Raw genomic sequence first — 14,299 nt, 5'->3', positions numbered from 1 at the left:
AAACTAGGAAACTGTTTCAAACAGTAACCATAGATGGTCATAGTTTTCTGCCGTATCTCTTCTGAGGCCTATAAAATACTTGACATCTAAGGGTGGAAGCAGGCTGCTCACCGATCTTCCAAAAAGTTAGGGAGCTAAAGGAATTCTACCTATCCCCTTTGGGAATAAAATGCGTTACTAGAATATAGGAACATTTATTATTATTATTATTATTATGTAACACCTCCAGGGAGTCCAAAGAGTCATCGAGGGAGAGTATGCCAACAGTATCGAACGATTTAACCCCTTCTAACTACTAACCGGGCTCAAACTTACTTAACTTTTTGCTGAGCCATTAGTAGCAGAGGCTCTACCAATCTACCAACCTTTGCTGGCCTTTTCCAACCAGTTTTTCTCAAGCCTACAGTAAATTGGTATCTCCATTCATTTGCTGCCAACTTTCCAGTCTATCCAAATCCTCCCTCATTTCTCAAGCCTTTTCCGACCGGTTCCCGAGTTAGTCGATTTCTGGCACATCAGTATAGTTTTTCTCCCAGAAACTCGAGTTTTTAATCTCAGAACTCCACAAAAACAACCAGAGCACACTACTTTAGACAAAAATATATAGCGTGAGAAACCACGACAAGACAGTTGTCTGTTGTACTCTTCCCCCAAGATGCCTATTAAATAATTGATAGCTTGAGCCAGCTATCTATGATTGACTGTTTTCAAAGGTTAGGGATAAACAGCATCGCCTGCTCTCTTTGAGTAAGAAAAGCATTAGCGGATTTATTTTAATTAATATTTTGACTTCATGTAACATGTCTGTAATTTAATTTCATGACAACATTTACAATGGTATTATGTCCATAAACTATCAGAACATCGTAAGATAGTAATGTAAAAGGATAAAACTCGGGTTTTAATCCCAAAACTCAAGAAAACTGACCATACAAAGCGTGCTATTTCAGACACCGATATATGTTGTTAGTTTTAGAGGCCACGAGATGCTGGTAGACCTCTTTTCATTTCTTCAGTGGTTGTTAAAATTTTCGAGTTCGTAAGGATGTGTGTGTACACAGTTAGACAACAGTGAGATTATTTTAAGGAAATCAGTATGGTGTTTCTTAAGGGTGTTCTTGTTTGGTCAGATTTTCAATAAAGTAACAATAGTGGTTGATGAGGGGGAGGATGAATATACTGCGATTTTTAAGGATTATGCAAAAGCTTTCACATGTTGGTATATAAAAGTTGCATCGAATAAATTTGCGAGTTCTTGTATATTATACTGATGAATTAGATATCAGAGTTCTCTATGAGGAAGAAGTATCCAGGCCGAGTGTGGTTACATGTAAAATTCCACTGGACTTTAATACTAAGACAATGATGACTCTTCAGTTTTCATGTCAATGATGCTGTCTTGAATTGTAGGAAGATATTCTATTATTTGCGACTGATGCCAAGTTGGGGAAGGTTATTAGTAATTATTATTTCTTTGGGAGGATTTGGATCGACTGGAAAGCTTGGCAGCAAATTAATGGAGATACCAATTTACTGTAGTTAATTGTGCAGTTTTAAACGTTGAAATTGGCAGGTGGGAAAATGTATTATATTAGTGGAATAATGGTGAAAGTAGAGGAAACAAGAAACGTTAGAATGATGGTAAATAAAGAGTTATAATTCAGGGAATATTACAGAGGCAGTAAATACAATCTGGTGGATAGCAGCAATAGGAGAAGATCACTGACAAATAGAGATATGGTAGTTTTACGATATAATAGCTCTGATCATACTACACTTGGATTTAGAGTAAAGTAAATTTGGGTTTCAAGTTGCTTGTCTGGACGGCAGGGTGGATAGTATACTTGGTCTCCAGCCAATAGGATGTGGATTCAAATCCTGCCCTGTGGGCCTGAATAATTTGTAATGTCTTCAGACGGGTAATGAATTTTCGTCGTCCAGTGTGCGAATACCTCGTCTCACTTAATGAAGGCCTGAAATGATTTTAAATGTTTGCATTTTAGCTTATGGATCTGGAAGTTGGTTTGGAAATAAAACAGCTGAATGAATAGAGACCACATATGTGTGTGAGTTATTAGAAATATTTGAGGACTAAATGAATGGTTAAATCATATTGTAAATGAAGATATTAAATGAAAATAACCAAAACTTGACATGGCCATCCATTCAATCCCAATTTTTTTTTTTTTCAAACCAATTTTTAGATCCATAAGTTAAACTGGTTTGCACACTGTCTTGTATATCGCTAGTTTAATGTTTTAGCTAATAATAATTATCATTATTAGTATTATTACGTGACGCCTCCAAGGGGGTTCAAGGACTCATCGCGAGAGGGCACTCTACTGAACTCCGCTAAACACATCTCACCGTCTCCCTTATTACTTAATTCTCCCACCTACATGCAGCTACCATCAACGCCATCTACTGTTCACACCATCAACAAGAGTATTTTTTTGTTTGTAAATTGCGTCTATTTTCATGACCGATTCCGTCTATTCTCACACCATTTTTGCTTATTCTGTTGTGGATTTCCAACTATTTGTCATTTTTACTAAAAATCGTGCCCAAACAGCTAAAATGTGTTATTTAGTCTATAAGCTCTTTATAGCGAATGCAGTTGATATTCTCCATATTCCTTCCTATTTACATCGTGTTTGTTCCCCTTGTTTTACTGTTTTTTTTTTATATAAAATAGGTACAGTAGTTATTCAAAGAGTTCATGGAGCTAATATGCAGAATTTTTTTCGATTTAGTTTCATTTCTTAGAGAAAGATAACTGCGATATCGTTTCAATTTAACGGTTAAAGTTTAGATTTGACTCATACTTGGCGACGCCAAACGAGAAGCCACACAGTCTGCTTGACTTGCAGTACAGTACGCCCTCGCAGTCAATAAGCCGTTGTCTGATTACATTTGAAAGAGAGAGAGAGAGAGAGAGAGAGAGATTAGGTTAACGATCCTTCCTCTTACTCATTCCTATTCCTGTAGTAAAGAGGCTTGATTTCTACTGCATGCTAGTTCAATAGCTAATCCAATTTTTTTTTTTATCTACCTCTGACGTTTTTTGTTTCTTTTTGAGATATCGGTAAAATTCTTCATATTTTTCTTTTTCTCCAGACATGTTAAAACACGAGCATAACTAACCACTGTCACTCAGAATCACTCGTACCATACATTATACCGATACTCTGAAATATAGACGGCCTTGAAAATTTTCTGCTGCAGCTGTTTAAATAAATATTATAAATAAATAAAGTGGATTTCTTTGTTTCTTCGAAGTGGTCTCCAAACTTTTCCCATTAATAGTTAGCAGAAAGCAATTGAAGACCAACTTGCCGATCAGATTTTGAAGTGATTAGTATTTCCGATCTCCAACCACGGCTGCAGTTCGAATCCTCCCACTATGGTTATGAAAGTCTTTGGGTAGTAGACGATTTTTATCCCCCAATGAGATCACGGGCTACTGACACTGTTTTCTAGAGGCTTAAAGATGGTTGGTTTCCTTTTTGTCTCTACGACAGAGTTCTCTTATTATCTGATCCTTAGCACAATCACAGTATTAAAACATACAATAGATTTATAACCTTTCTTGGGTGGGATTCACACAATAATATTTTTTTAATAATAATAATAATAATAATAATAATAATAGTAATAATAATAATAATAATAATAATAATAATAATAATAATAATAATTTATTAATAATAATAATGATAATTTATTGATTGCTAAAATATTTATACATACAATAAACATCTTGTGTGACATTGCACCTTATAATTTTGCAGAGTTCAGCACTAAGTGCTGCAATTTCTACATTGGATTTTGAATTAAAATTTTTAATAATACTTTTTGCCTTTATATTATGTATTTACAACACATGTTCTTCTAATATTAACAATGAAGATTATATAGATTTTTTTTTGTATTTTTTTTTTCAAAGTTTGAGAAACAGTGATTATACAAACAAATTTCTGCATTTGTTTATAAGGATTACTTGTAGTTCAGTGAGGCAAGTTAATCCCGCCTACTTCGAAGCTTGGGTTAGCTTTTATGAAGAGAGTGGGATTTAATCTTCGCTATTTATGTTGTTGCTACTGTTTAAGAATGGGATGTAGGCATTGGGTGCTAATGATTTGTGATGTGTATATTAGTGTTAATGGTATCTTATAATAATAATAATAATAATAATAATAATAATAATAATAATAATAATAAAGGGGGCGGTTTAAGGTATTACATAAGTAAAACATGTTCAGAAAGGAACATTAAACATTACATTAAATATCATAGCCATTATTTATGGCTATGATATTGTGTGTTATGATCCATCGAGTCGTTTCCGACTCCTGGTAATTCCATGAACATACACTCTCCATTCCGATCGGTCCCTGACCATGTCTTTCAGAACCTCCAAGCGCACTCCAGTTGCTTCTTTAACTCCATCCACCCATCTAATTCTTGGTCTTCCTCTTCTCCTGTGTCCATCAACTTTAGCAAGCATCATCATCTTCTCCAGACTGTCATTTGCTCTCATAATATGTCCGAAGTATGACAATTTTTGCTTGATGATCATAGCTTCCAGGGAGCAATCTGGCTTTATTCTGTCTATCACTGATTTATTGGTTTGCTTTGCAGTCCAAGGTATTCTTACTAAGCGTCTCCAAACCCATAATTCAAATGCATCTATCTTTCTTCTTTCACTTTTTCTCAAGGTCTAACTTTCACATCCATACGGCACCACAGGGAATACCATTGCTTTCACGATTCTGATTTTTGATATTATATTATGATATTACATAACCAAATTAATCTGAAAAACGTTATACTTAATTATAAATAAATTAAGAAATTTTAATTTTTTTTAAGAAAAGTATTAAGAGCTCAGGCTTGTTTTTGAGCCAGTGCTTCTTTTGCAGCTTTTCGTTTTCGATTTTTTGCAGCGGATAACTTTTTCTTCATATCCATTTGTTTAATTTATTTTTGAAAATAAACTGAAATTGAAATTAGATTTAAAATTTTTATAGTAATAAACAATATAAATTTTGGGTTACAAAATAATCCCCAAAATTTGAAATTTGAAAGAAAAAAATAATAATAATAATAACGGTCAGCTCTATATTTGAAGTTATTAGAAGAAAAATAAAAATAAAGCCTTTATAAAAATCCATAATTACAACAGGAAATCGATGGTATAATTAATAATAATACTTACCAAGAGGAACTTTTTACAAGTAGAAATATGCAGATTTTAAACACCAAATGTAAGAACACTTCGAATAATTCTTCTTTATTTCACTACTGTCTTACGAATACTGTTCGATTAACGAGAGTAAGTGAATCATACTCTGAGCCACGGGGATGAAATGGACCGTTATAGTTGTTCCGTAGAAAATACATTACGGGATAAGGTCTTTGCACAGGGCTGCTCTGAGCGCGCAAGCATATGCACGTCATAGTGAGATACGATCTATTAGCGTAATGCGGCACTGTCCGTCGCGCAGTTCCACTGTTGTTTATATGCAGATTACGCCAGTAGTAGAGTGTTCGTAGTGCTTATCATATTTACTCCGTCTCTTTAAATATTTAGACATTACAATTAAAGACATAACATTTGTTATAGATTTTATTTTAGAACATTTTGGGATTATGATAATGGATTTTATTTTTAAGTAATTTTGAATTATACCAAACTGTATAATTTTATCGACAATAAACAATATTTATTCATGTTTAATTTTTTTTTAAACATGAAAAAAAAATTTTTTTCATGTTTAAAAAAATGTTTTATGTTTATACACTGTACTTACAGTGTGTATGTATATTTCGAAAGTTGCAGCACCCCCACGATTTTAAGCCAAACAAGCCGCCACTGGTTTCTATAGTACGATTTCCCGATTTCTACTCCCACCAACGTGCTAACACTAATTATTGGATTCTCATCTGACCCTTAACCCACAAAGAGTAATGATAATTACTGTGCGACCACAGATGCGAAACCCCCCTCGACACTGCGCATGGCAGAAGAAAGCGAATCCATTCCGATAATAGGATAATCAATGCGTTTAGTGGGATGAGTGTTTAATATGATTCGTCGGAAAATTAGCTTTTCTTTTATGAAAATTCTAGTTTTAAAAGTGGTAACTATTTTGCTTGAACAACAGTTGGAAAATTTACGTATAAAGCACGTGATTCCGCGTGTTGGTAACGAATTCGTACATCGACTTATTCCTTTCTCCCCTTCAACATGAACTGACTCTTCTTGGCACACTTCCAGCCGAAGGTCTCGTATCTGTGGTTGGACAGTAATATACTATCGGTTTGCAAACATTTGTGTGTGTGTGTGGGGGGGGGCTTATATTAAAAACAAATAAACAAAAACAAGAACTTGCAAAGTCTATAAGTACATGAGTTCCATGAGTAAAGCGAATAAAATGGAAATCATTCCCATTCATCTGCGAAAATGCAGTTTTTTCAGGTGAATAAAAATTAAGAACCAGATAGATACGTTAAAAAAACTGACTAGAAGATATTTATTTGTGACAAACCTATAGATTATGTAGCTCTAACCATTTAATGATGTCCCCCCCCTCAACAGAATGCGATTTTTTACTGCATATAGTGTAATAAAAAAGGCAATTTTTAGTTCTGTTTTATGATGCAGAAAAATGATGCATAAACGGCACCCGATGCTAAAGAAATTCACAAAGTTCACTTCTGTGCATAAAAAACATTTACTTGATTCATATGTATCAAGTAAATTTCCGGTATACTATTGAATAGCATCAAATATACGCTATGAATGTCATATACTGTAATCTTATTTTATGCAGCATAACTAGTAGCAACGAAGATGTATACATTTTGCTTTATTCAGTACTGTCGACAGGGTGTAGCATAGAGGCAGCCTGCCTCACGGCGCGGCTTTAATAACTGCTCTCGTTCAGCCATATTGCGGTAGGCGCCGTCGCTACGAAGTTTTTCCAAGCTTAAAGTTTATGATTAAAAATTATTTGCGAACAGCAATGACCAAGAAGGATTGGTTGGTCTAGCAACTATATCGATAGAGGCGGACATAGCTCATAATTTAAATTTAGAAGCTTATAGACAGCTTTATTGTGCGATATTCCGTAGATTAAACATTTAATTAATATTATTATGTAATTGTTTTGCATTAATGTTTTCTCTTGTAATAAAAACAAAATGTCAATTGGAGATTTTCTTATATTGGTGTCTTATAATTAGGTGCGATATTTAATTATTTGCTTTAGGGCGCATCTAATCTGGCGACAACCCTGGCTTTATTATTACGGACTTCCGAAATTACTTATTTTTAAATTTTACCTTAGCGTTTTTTATTGTGTCTCAAATTTATATGCTTTCATTTTTTTTTATTTTATTTTATATCTCTGTTATTTGCACACGACTAAAAAAATAAGAATGGCTATTTTTTATTTTTATTTTTTTTTTTTTTGTACGTGTACATAACCAACTTTCGACAGACGACCCATGATCCATTGTTATTACGAAAACCGTAGTAGGAAACTGCATATCACGCAGTTGACTTAACATCATGTAGAGGAGGATATGTCACCGTTGAAAATAAGGGAATATCAGACAAGGTCTTCTTGACAGGTAAACTAGCTTTTAAGACATTAACGATAAAAATAGAAGTTTTAAATAATCGTTTTCTTAGATAACTTATTGATATTGAAAATTAACGCATTCTAGTATTATCACGTGGTCATTCTAGTTTTTTAAACTATATAAGCTGTCGTAGCAATACGCTAAGATTTATGTGTCTGATACAATAATAACAAAGTACTTTGTTACTGTAAAGGAGATCCTTATTTAAAGTCCTAAAGAACGTCCACTCAAGAACTAATCTTTCGTAAATAAAGATAAATGTCTGCCTCTAGAAAGTGATTTTAAAATTACATGCTTCTTCGCGTCCGTAAACCAATCTCGTCTTAGACTCATTTTGCAGAATGCCTAAACATCTAAACACGCACGCGCACAAAACGTCGCTTCGTGTAAGTCTGTGTTTATATGCTTGTGACAGAACCAATCTGGCTGAATAGTTTCTAACGAAATTTGTTATTTAATACTTTCGCTAAAATGTTGAAGAGTTGTTTCAATGATAGTTTAAACTGGACTATTAATAGGCACTATTTTGTTTAATAATCGCGGAAAGCTATTTGAAAGGCGAACTCAGTAAACAAATCAGCAGAAAGATACGAAAATTGATCATAATACAGTGTTTTCAAGCTATAGTAGCGTGAGGATCTTAATTTTATTATTATTATTATTAATAGTCATTTTAGTAATAATTAAATATTAATAGCGTTACTAATATTCCATTATATTATTAACGCGATTATATTATATAAGTATTATTAGAAAGATATAAAAATATTTTTCCAGGTTAAAATAACTACACATTTTATTTTTAAAAAAAAATATATTGCGTTTCAAAGACTTTCTAATATCGCAGGGGGTTCTGGGATTACTCTCGCGAATTTCTATAGGTACATTTTGAGAAATGCTGATTTTAGGTAAGTTATGTTAATCCTATGGGGGAGAGGTGGGGGGGAGAATGACTTGCAATTATATCCTTAAGTAGCATCAGAGATTGTGTTTAGGAAAAATGGTATGTAGACAAAACCTCAGTTACACTTGCATAACAGCTGTGTGATGTCCTTCATGTTGTTTTTTAAGGAAACGAAGAGCAGCACACAGAAATGTCAAGGCTGTTAAACATGTTTTTCTCATGATACTTTGTAGTCATTGAAAATATTATCGTTGAAATGACCTGTTTCCTTGAAATTTTAAAAATGTCAACATTTATTTCTTACTATACTACTCCTTCCATGCTAGTCTACAAGAGATTCATGTCAGTTTCAAACAACGGGTTGTCATCGCGATCACTGATTTCCTGTCACAGCCGCGACGCCCACGGACAAGGTCGTTTCTGCTGACTTATCGAAGCGTGAAATAACTAATCCGGCAAACTACTGGTATAGATCGCATCAAAACAAATAAGGATTGTGAAGCGAGCTTATTATGCCTATAAAATGAGTTTATTTTCTTGTCGAGAACTTACTGAAGGGGAATTTTCAATTGAAGATTAGCTGGCTTGTCACAAACCGAGATTTTCAAAATTAAAATGAAATCTCTATAAGACTAGCTAACTTATCTTCAGTTGAATGCTGTTAAAGGATGCACATGCTCTCTAAGGAAACACGGTATTTGTCCTTCGGATGAAAAGACTACGGTTTGAATCCGGGTCTTTTCGGTCGAAGTCTAGGGCGCTAACAACTTTTCAAATGATCTTAAATTAGCCGGTGTCATACGGTGACGAAGGATTTTTTTTTCTCTCTCGGAATTTTCATCCCGGAAATCAGGCACGCTAGATGGAGAATGCACGTCGTTAACAGACATAGCATACTATATCGTTAACATGTTCATTGCCAATCACGCGATATCGCGCGATGGGAGTTCTCACCAAACGGCCGATCACGCGTTATTGCGTTGACGTCGCTAACTAAATAAAAAAATAAAAATAAAAATTTGGCCACCACACGAAATTCCAATTTTCAGCTTGGCAATGAACGATACGCGTGATGCGAGTTATCACCAAACGGCCGATCACGCGTTATCGCGTGGACGTCGCTAACTAAATAAAAAAAAAAAATTTGGCCACCACACGAAATTCCAATTTTCAGCTTGGCAATGAAAGTGTTAACAGACACAGTATACTGACGTCATAGCCTCAGTTACTTTGATCGTAATTCCAACCAACCCATTCTTCCATGTTCACAGTTTATTCCTTTCATAATGGTCATTTATGATCCATAAATATCTCATACCTCACTGTCCTGAATTACCGGATCTCAACTTAATTGAGTATCTGGATAGAGTTTGCGTGGACTGACATTCCTCTTGAATGCTTTCATCACCTCGTAGAGTTGTTGAGGCTGAGGGCTAAATGAGACTGCTGTCAGGTGCGTGTATAGAACAGTTTGACTACTCGATGTATACCAAATGTATTCATGTATCCCTTGCTTAACACGGTGTTTGATTAACGCGCTAATATTAATTGCGACAGTCCTTTATATATCCCGCAAGAGTCTTAATTAATGCGCCTTTAAATTTACAAAATTCCACCAAATACAACATTATTGCTACAACCCATGGACATGGGCGTCATTGTAACTTTCAAACAGTGGCGTAGCTAAGGGGGGGGGGGGGGAGGTCCGCCCCGAGAAGCACTTATGAACCTTACCCTTTACGTCGTTTTGACTTTTTGTAGTATTTTTGGTGCGTATTGAGAGGTGCGGCAAACTCAAGGACCGCCCCTGGCGTCAAAAGTTCTGCCACTGCTTTCAAAGCCTATTTTCTTAAAAAGACATTTTCTCAAAGTAGTAGAAACAACGACGGAAAAAAATGCGATTAGGCTCCAAGAATTTTGGAAAAATGTTAACATTAAACACGCAATTGAATACATTTATGATTCGTGGGAGCAAGTGTCTTCTAGCTGCCTGAGAGCTGTTTGGAAAAATCTTTTGCCAGAATGCGCTAATGACTTAGGTGGTTTTCAAAATCCTGTGGAGAACGTAGTTAAAGAAATCGTTGCAATTGGTGAAGACCTTGGTTTTGATGGTGTTGATGCAGAAGGTGTTAAAGAATTATTGGATTCAAATTCAAAAGATTTGAGTGACAACGATCTTCTTGAAACTGAACAACAACGCGCATATGACGACAACGAACAAATGGAATGTGAAGATGAGGTTCCAAAGGAGATAACATTCAAAGAACTGGATGGAATATTTCGCAGTTTAGAATCGCTTAAGCAGCAAGTAATAGATATGGATTCTGACGTTAATCGAAGAATGTTTGTTTGCCGAAGTTTAGAGAGTCATTTTGCTAATAATCGTACAATTTATGCTGATAGGGAAAAAAAAAAAAAAAAAAACTAAAATTATTCAACGACTCTTGATAACCTTTTTTGATAAAAAAAAAAATGCAGTAACTAATGTAGGTACAAGCATTTATTAAACATTTACTTTGCATTCATTTATTTATCTTTCCTAAAAGAGTACCATATGAAACATATTATTAATACAGTAATCGATCATGGAAAAATTGTAATTTTTACCATTGATTATTATTGTTAACGTGATTTTGATATACGAGGTAACATCAAAGAATTGATTAATAGTGTTAATCAAGGGATACCTGTATTTTTTTAGCTTTCCCACCCAGGAAGGGTTAGTAACCTGTAACACATTTTCGTATCATCGATAGGATTAGATAAGGCAAAAACCTGGTAGTGGATAGCAAATATGGTTCTTTTTTCAATCCACTTCGGCCTTCAATAAGCCGGATAGTTGTATCACACCGGGGGATGAAAATCATCTATCCCGTATAAAACAAATGTAGCTTCTAAGATAGATGTAGTTTTTTAATGCAAAATATAAATTTTAAATATAAAAATAATTTTAATCACATTCGCTAAAACTCATAACGAAGAAGTAACTAGGATCCCGTTTACAATTTGTTTTTGTTATCTAACCCGATAGAAAGTTATAATTTATATTATTAATTCATAAGGGGATTATTGAAACAAATTCCAATTTATTTTGCAATGCAGTATAGAAATATCATTTTTTTAATCAATATGTGATTTATTGACTCATTGTGTGAATTAAAAATAGTCACCTCGGTTCAGGATGAGTTCAAACAGCTACAGAGATTCGCATTACTATTTTTTTTTTTATTTATTTTTATCTAAATGCTGTATTTCACTGATGGCGTGCATATTCTCCACAGTTAATCTACAGTAAATAAGAATGACCTAATCATACAGTAGAGCTCTTCTTTTTTATATATATCTCATATATATATATATATATATATATATATATATATATATATATATATATATATATATATATATATATATATATATATATAAACAGCTGCACGGAAGTTTTAGGATACTATCGATTTTGTAGTTAAGCGGTTATTGACACTGACGTCTAAAGCGCCACAGGATTGTAGTAGTTGAGTATTCCAGACTTCTCACAGCAGTAAAACGAGAATGGTTTTGGAGCTGGCGTCTTGTTTCCTGTGCTGATGAAAATTTCAACTTTCGCGGAAAGATACAGAAAATGAGAACAGAGCATTATCAGGAAGAGGGAAGGTAACGAAAAGGGATCTACGAGAGTTCAGTACTGGGTCCATTGCTTTTCAAATTTTATGCTGTCACTGTATTGAAGGGAGACATTTACTTGTTCGCAGATGATGTAAAATATGTTATTGTAATTACTAATTATATGAAGAGCGAAAGGCTTCAATTCGGCGACGTGAACTTATTTAAGTTAAGGGATATTACATCCCATATTGTTTCATAGCCGAATAAGAAACTCAAAGAGTTTCATGCCGAATATAGAAACTATATAAAGTTCGGCGAGTCCAAGCGTAAGCAAATATCTGGATAGGCTTGGATTCACCGAACTTTACATAATTTCTATATTCGGCATGAAACTCTTTGAGTTTCTTAATCGGCTATGAAACAATATGGGATGTAATATCCCTTAACTTAAATATGTTATTGTAATTTGTCGTGACTCCGCAGAAGGATTTACAATAAACGCACTCCTGCGCTCAATTACTGTGATTAAATTCAAACAGATATACACAAATATTCTGTTTTCAATAAGAAATGCAGTAAACTGATCTCGATCTAATAGATGTTATATTAAGAGCAACCATAAATCCAGTATCAAACCATATTGCAAATCGATACTTTTAAGGTAAATGTTTATAAAGTACTGTCGCATTTTTTTAAGAAAACAAATAAGTAATCGTGATTCTACTTATTTTTTATTCGCCGGTTCTGAATGGCTATACGAAAAAAAAAGGAGGGGAATTCGTTGTATATTTTTAGTCAATGAATAAAACTCTTACAAAATTTTAATGGCAGTGGTGGGATTCGAACCCACGCCTCATAGAGACTGGTACCTAAAACCAGCGCCTTAGACCGCTCGGCCACACTACCTTGCTTGAAAATTTGTTGCGATAAATTCAACTCTCTTTATTTTACAGTTTACTGATAGAATTTGTCATTATATAAATAAGGATCTTTAATAACAATAATTATTTATATCGATTGCGTTCTGAAGAATAAATTCGAAAATGACCTAATTTGGAAACTAAATATATCAAAAATTAAAATTACTGTCAGATCTGCATAGTTGATTAGTAAGCAGAGTTCTCTATCAAGCACATGTAATATACATGGCACATTGGTTTACATAAGTTATCCTATGTATCCATTATTTAAACAATACAAGAGTCACTTACTTCAAACACTGAAGACCAGTGGGATTACTCTTTGTGAAACACCACAATGCACTGAATGCAAAAGACTCCCGTGAAAACAGGGACACATTTAAACTGAATAATACGAGTACTTTTGCCACACTAAAGTATATTAGTAATGAATGCATGGAAGATGAAAGGTCAAGGTTGTCGCCCAAACACTAAGCAATACGCTAATGATGAGGAAGTAGTCCTTAATTATTATTTTTTCTAATGTTCCTAAAATATTATTGTTACACACTGTTTTTTAATGCGTATCTCACTCACTGTACAACTAAAGACGAACATTTTTGAGATATGTGGCTAATGTTATTTTAATTTAAAAATAGATATTATACTGATTCATGCTAAAAAAAAAGAATAAAAATATAACCCCGCTTGCAGAATTGAGATATCTCGGGAAATCAGATAAGAAGATCATATCAAGTATTTTTAAAGTATTTATTGCTATTCACTTAATCCAAAGAAATTCAGCGAAGAAAATTATTTACTAATTGCAATTATCTGGCGTAACGCGTTTTTTAGGCTTATAACAGACCTTTGTGCTTTAACGATGGCCTCAAAAACTTCAATGCCCGTGATCAGAAAAATCACTTGTTTTCTATTCACTGGTAGTGGAGGGCATGGAATCAGTAGTTTGGAAGAAGGGTGCACAAGGCGATCAGTGTGGAGGGAGGAAAGTTGAGGTGGTGGGGGGAAGAAGAAGAAGAAATTTATCACATGTAGAAATTCCCCAGAATTCCTACATGTGATAAAGAGTAGCATTTGCTCTTATTTTCTCTTTACATAAATGCAAAGGCACAAATTCATGAAAAATATAAAGACATCTAATCGATATTTTACTTTGCAACCTTTCTGCTCGGCAATCTTATGAAAAGTATGCGTGTTTTCTCTTTTAGGCTGTATTGGG

General features: G+C 34.1%; 1 non-coding gene across 1 annotated transcript; it reads right to left on the bottom strand.

The window, feature by feature from the left end:
- Positions 1–12,985: 12,985 nt before the first annotated feature.
- On the bottom strand, positions 12,986–13,066 carry TRNAL-UAG (transfer RNA leucine (anticodon UAG)). The gene has a single exon. It is a non-coding gene; the product is annotated as a tRNA-Leu (tRNA).
- Positions 13,067–14,299: the final 1,233 nt, after the last annotated feature.

The sequence above is a fragment of the Typopeltis vanoorti genome, chromosome 7 (assembly GCF_054136105.1).
Source record: "Typopeltis vanoorti isolate ZY-2024b chromosome 7, IOZ_Tvanoo_1.0, whole genome shotgun sequence".
NCBI lineage: Eukaryota > Metazoa > Arthropoda > Arachnida > Uropygi > Thelyphonidae > Typopeltis > Typopeltis vanoorti.
The sequence above is the reverse complement of the archived record's forward strand: the minus strand, read 5'-3'. Positions and strand labels throughout refer to the sequence as shown.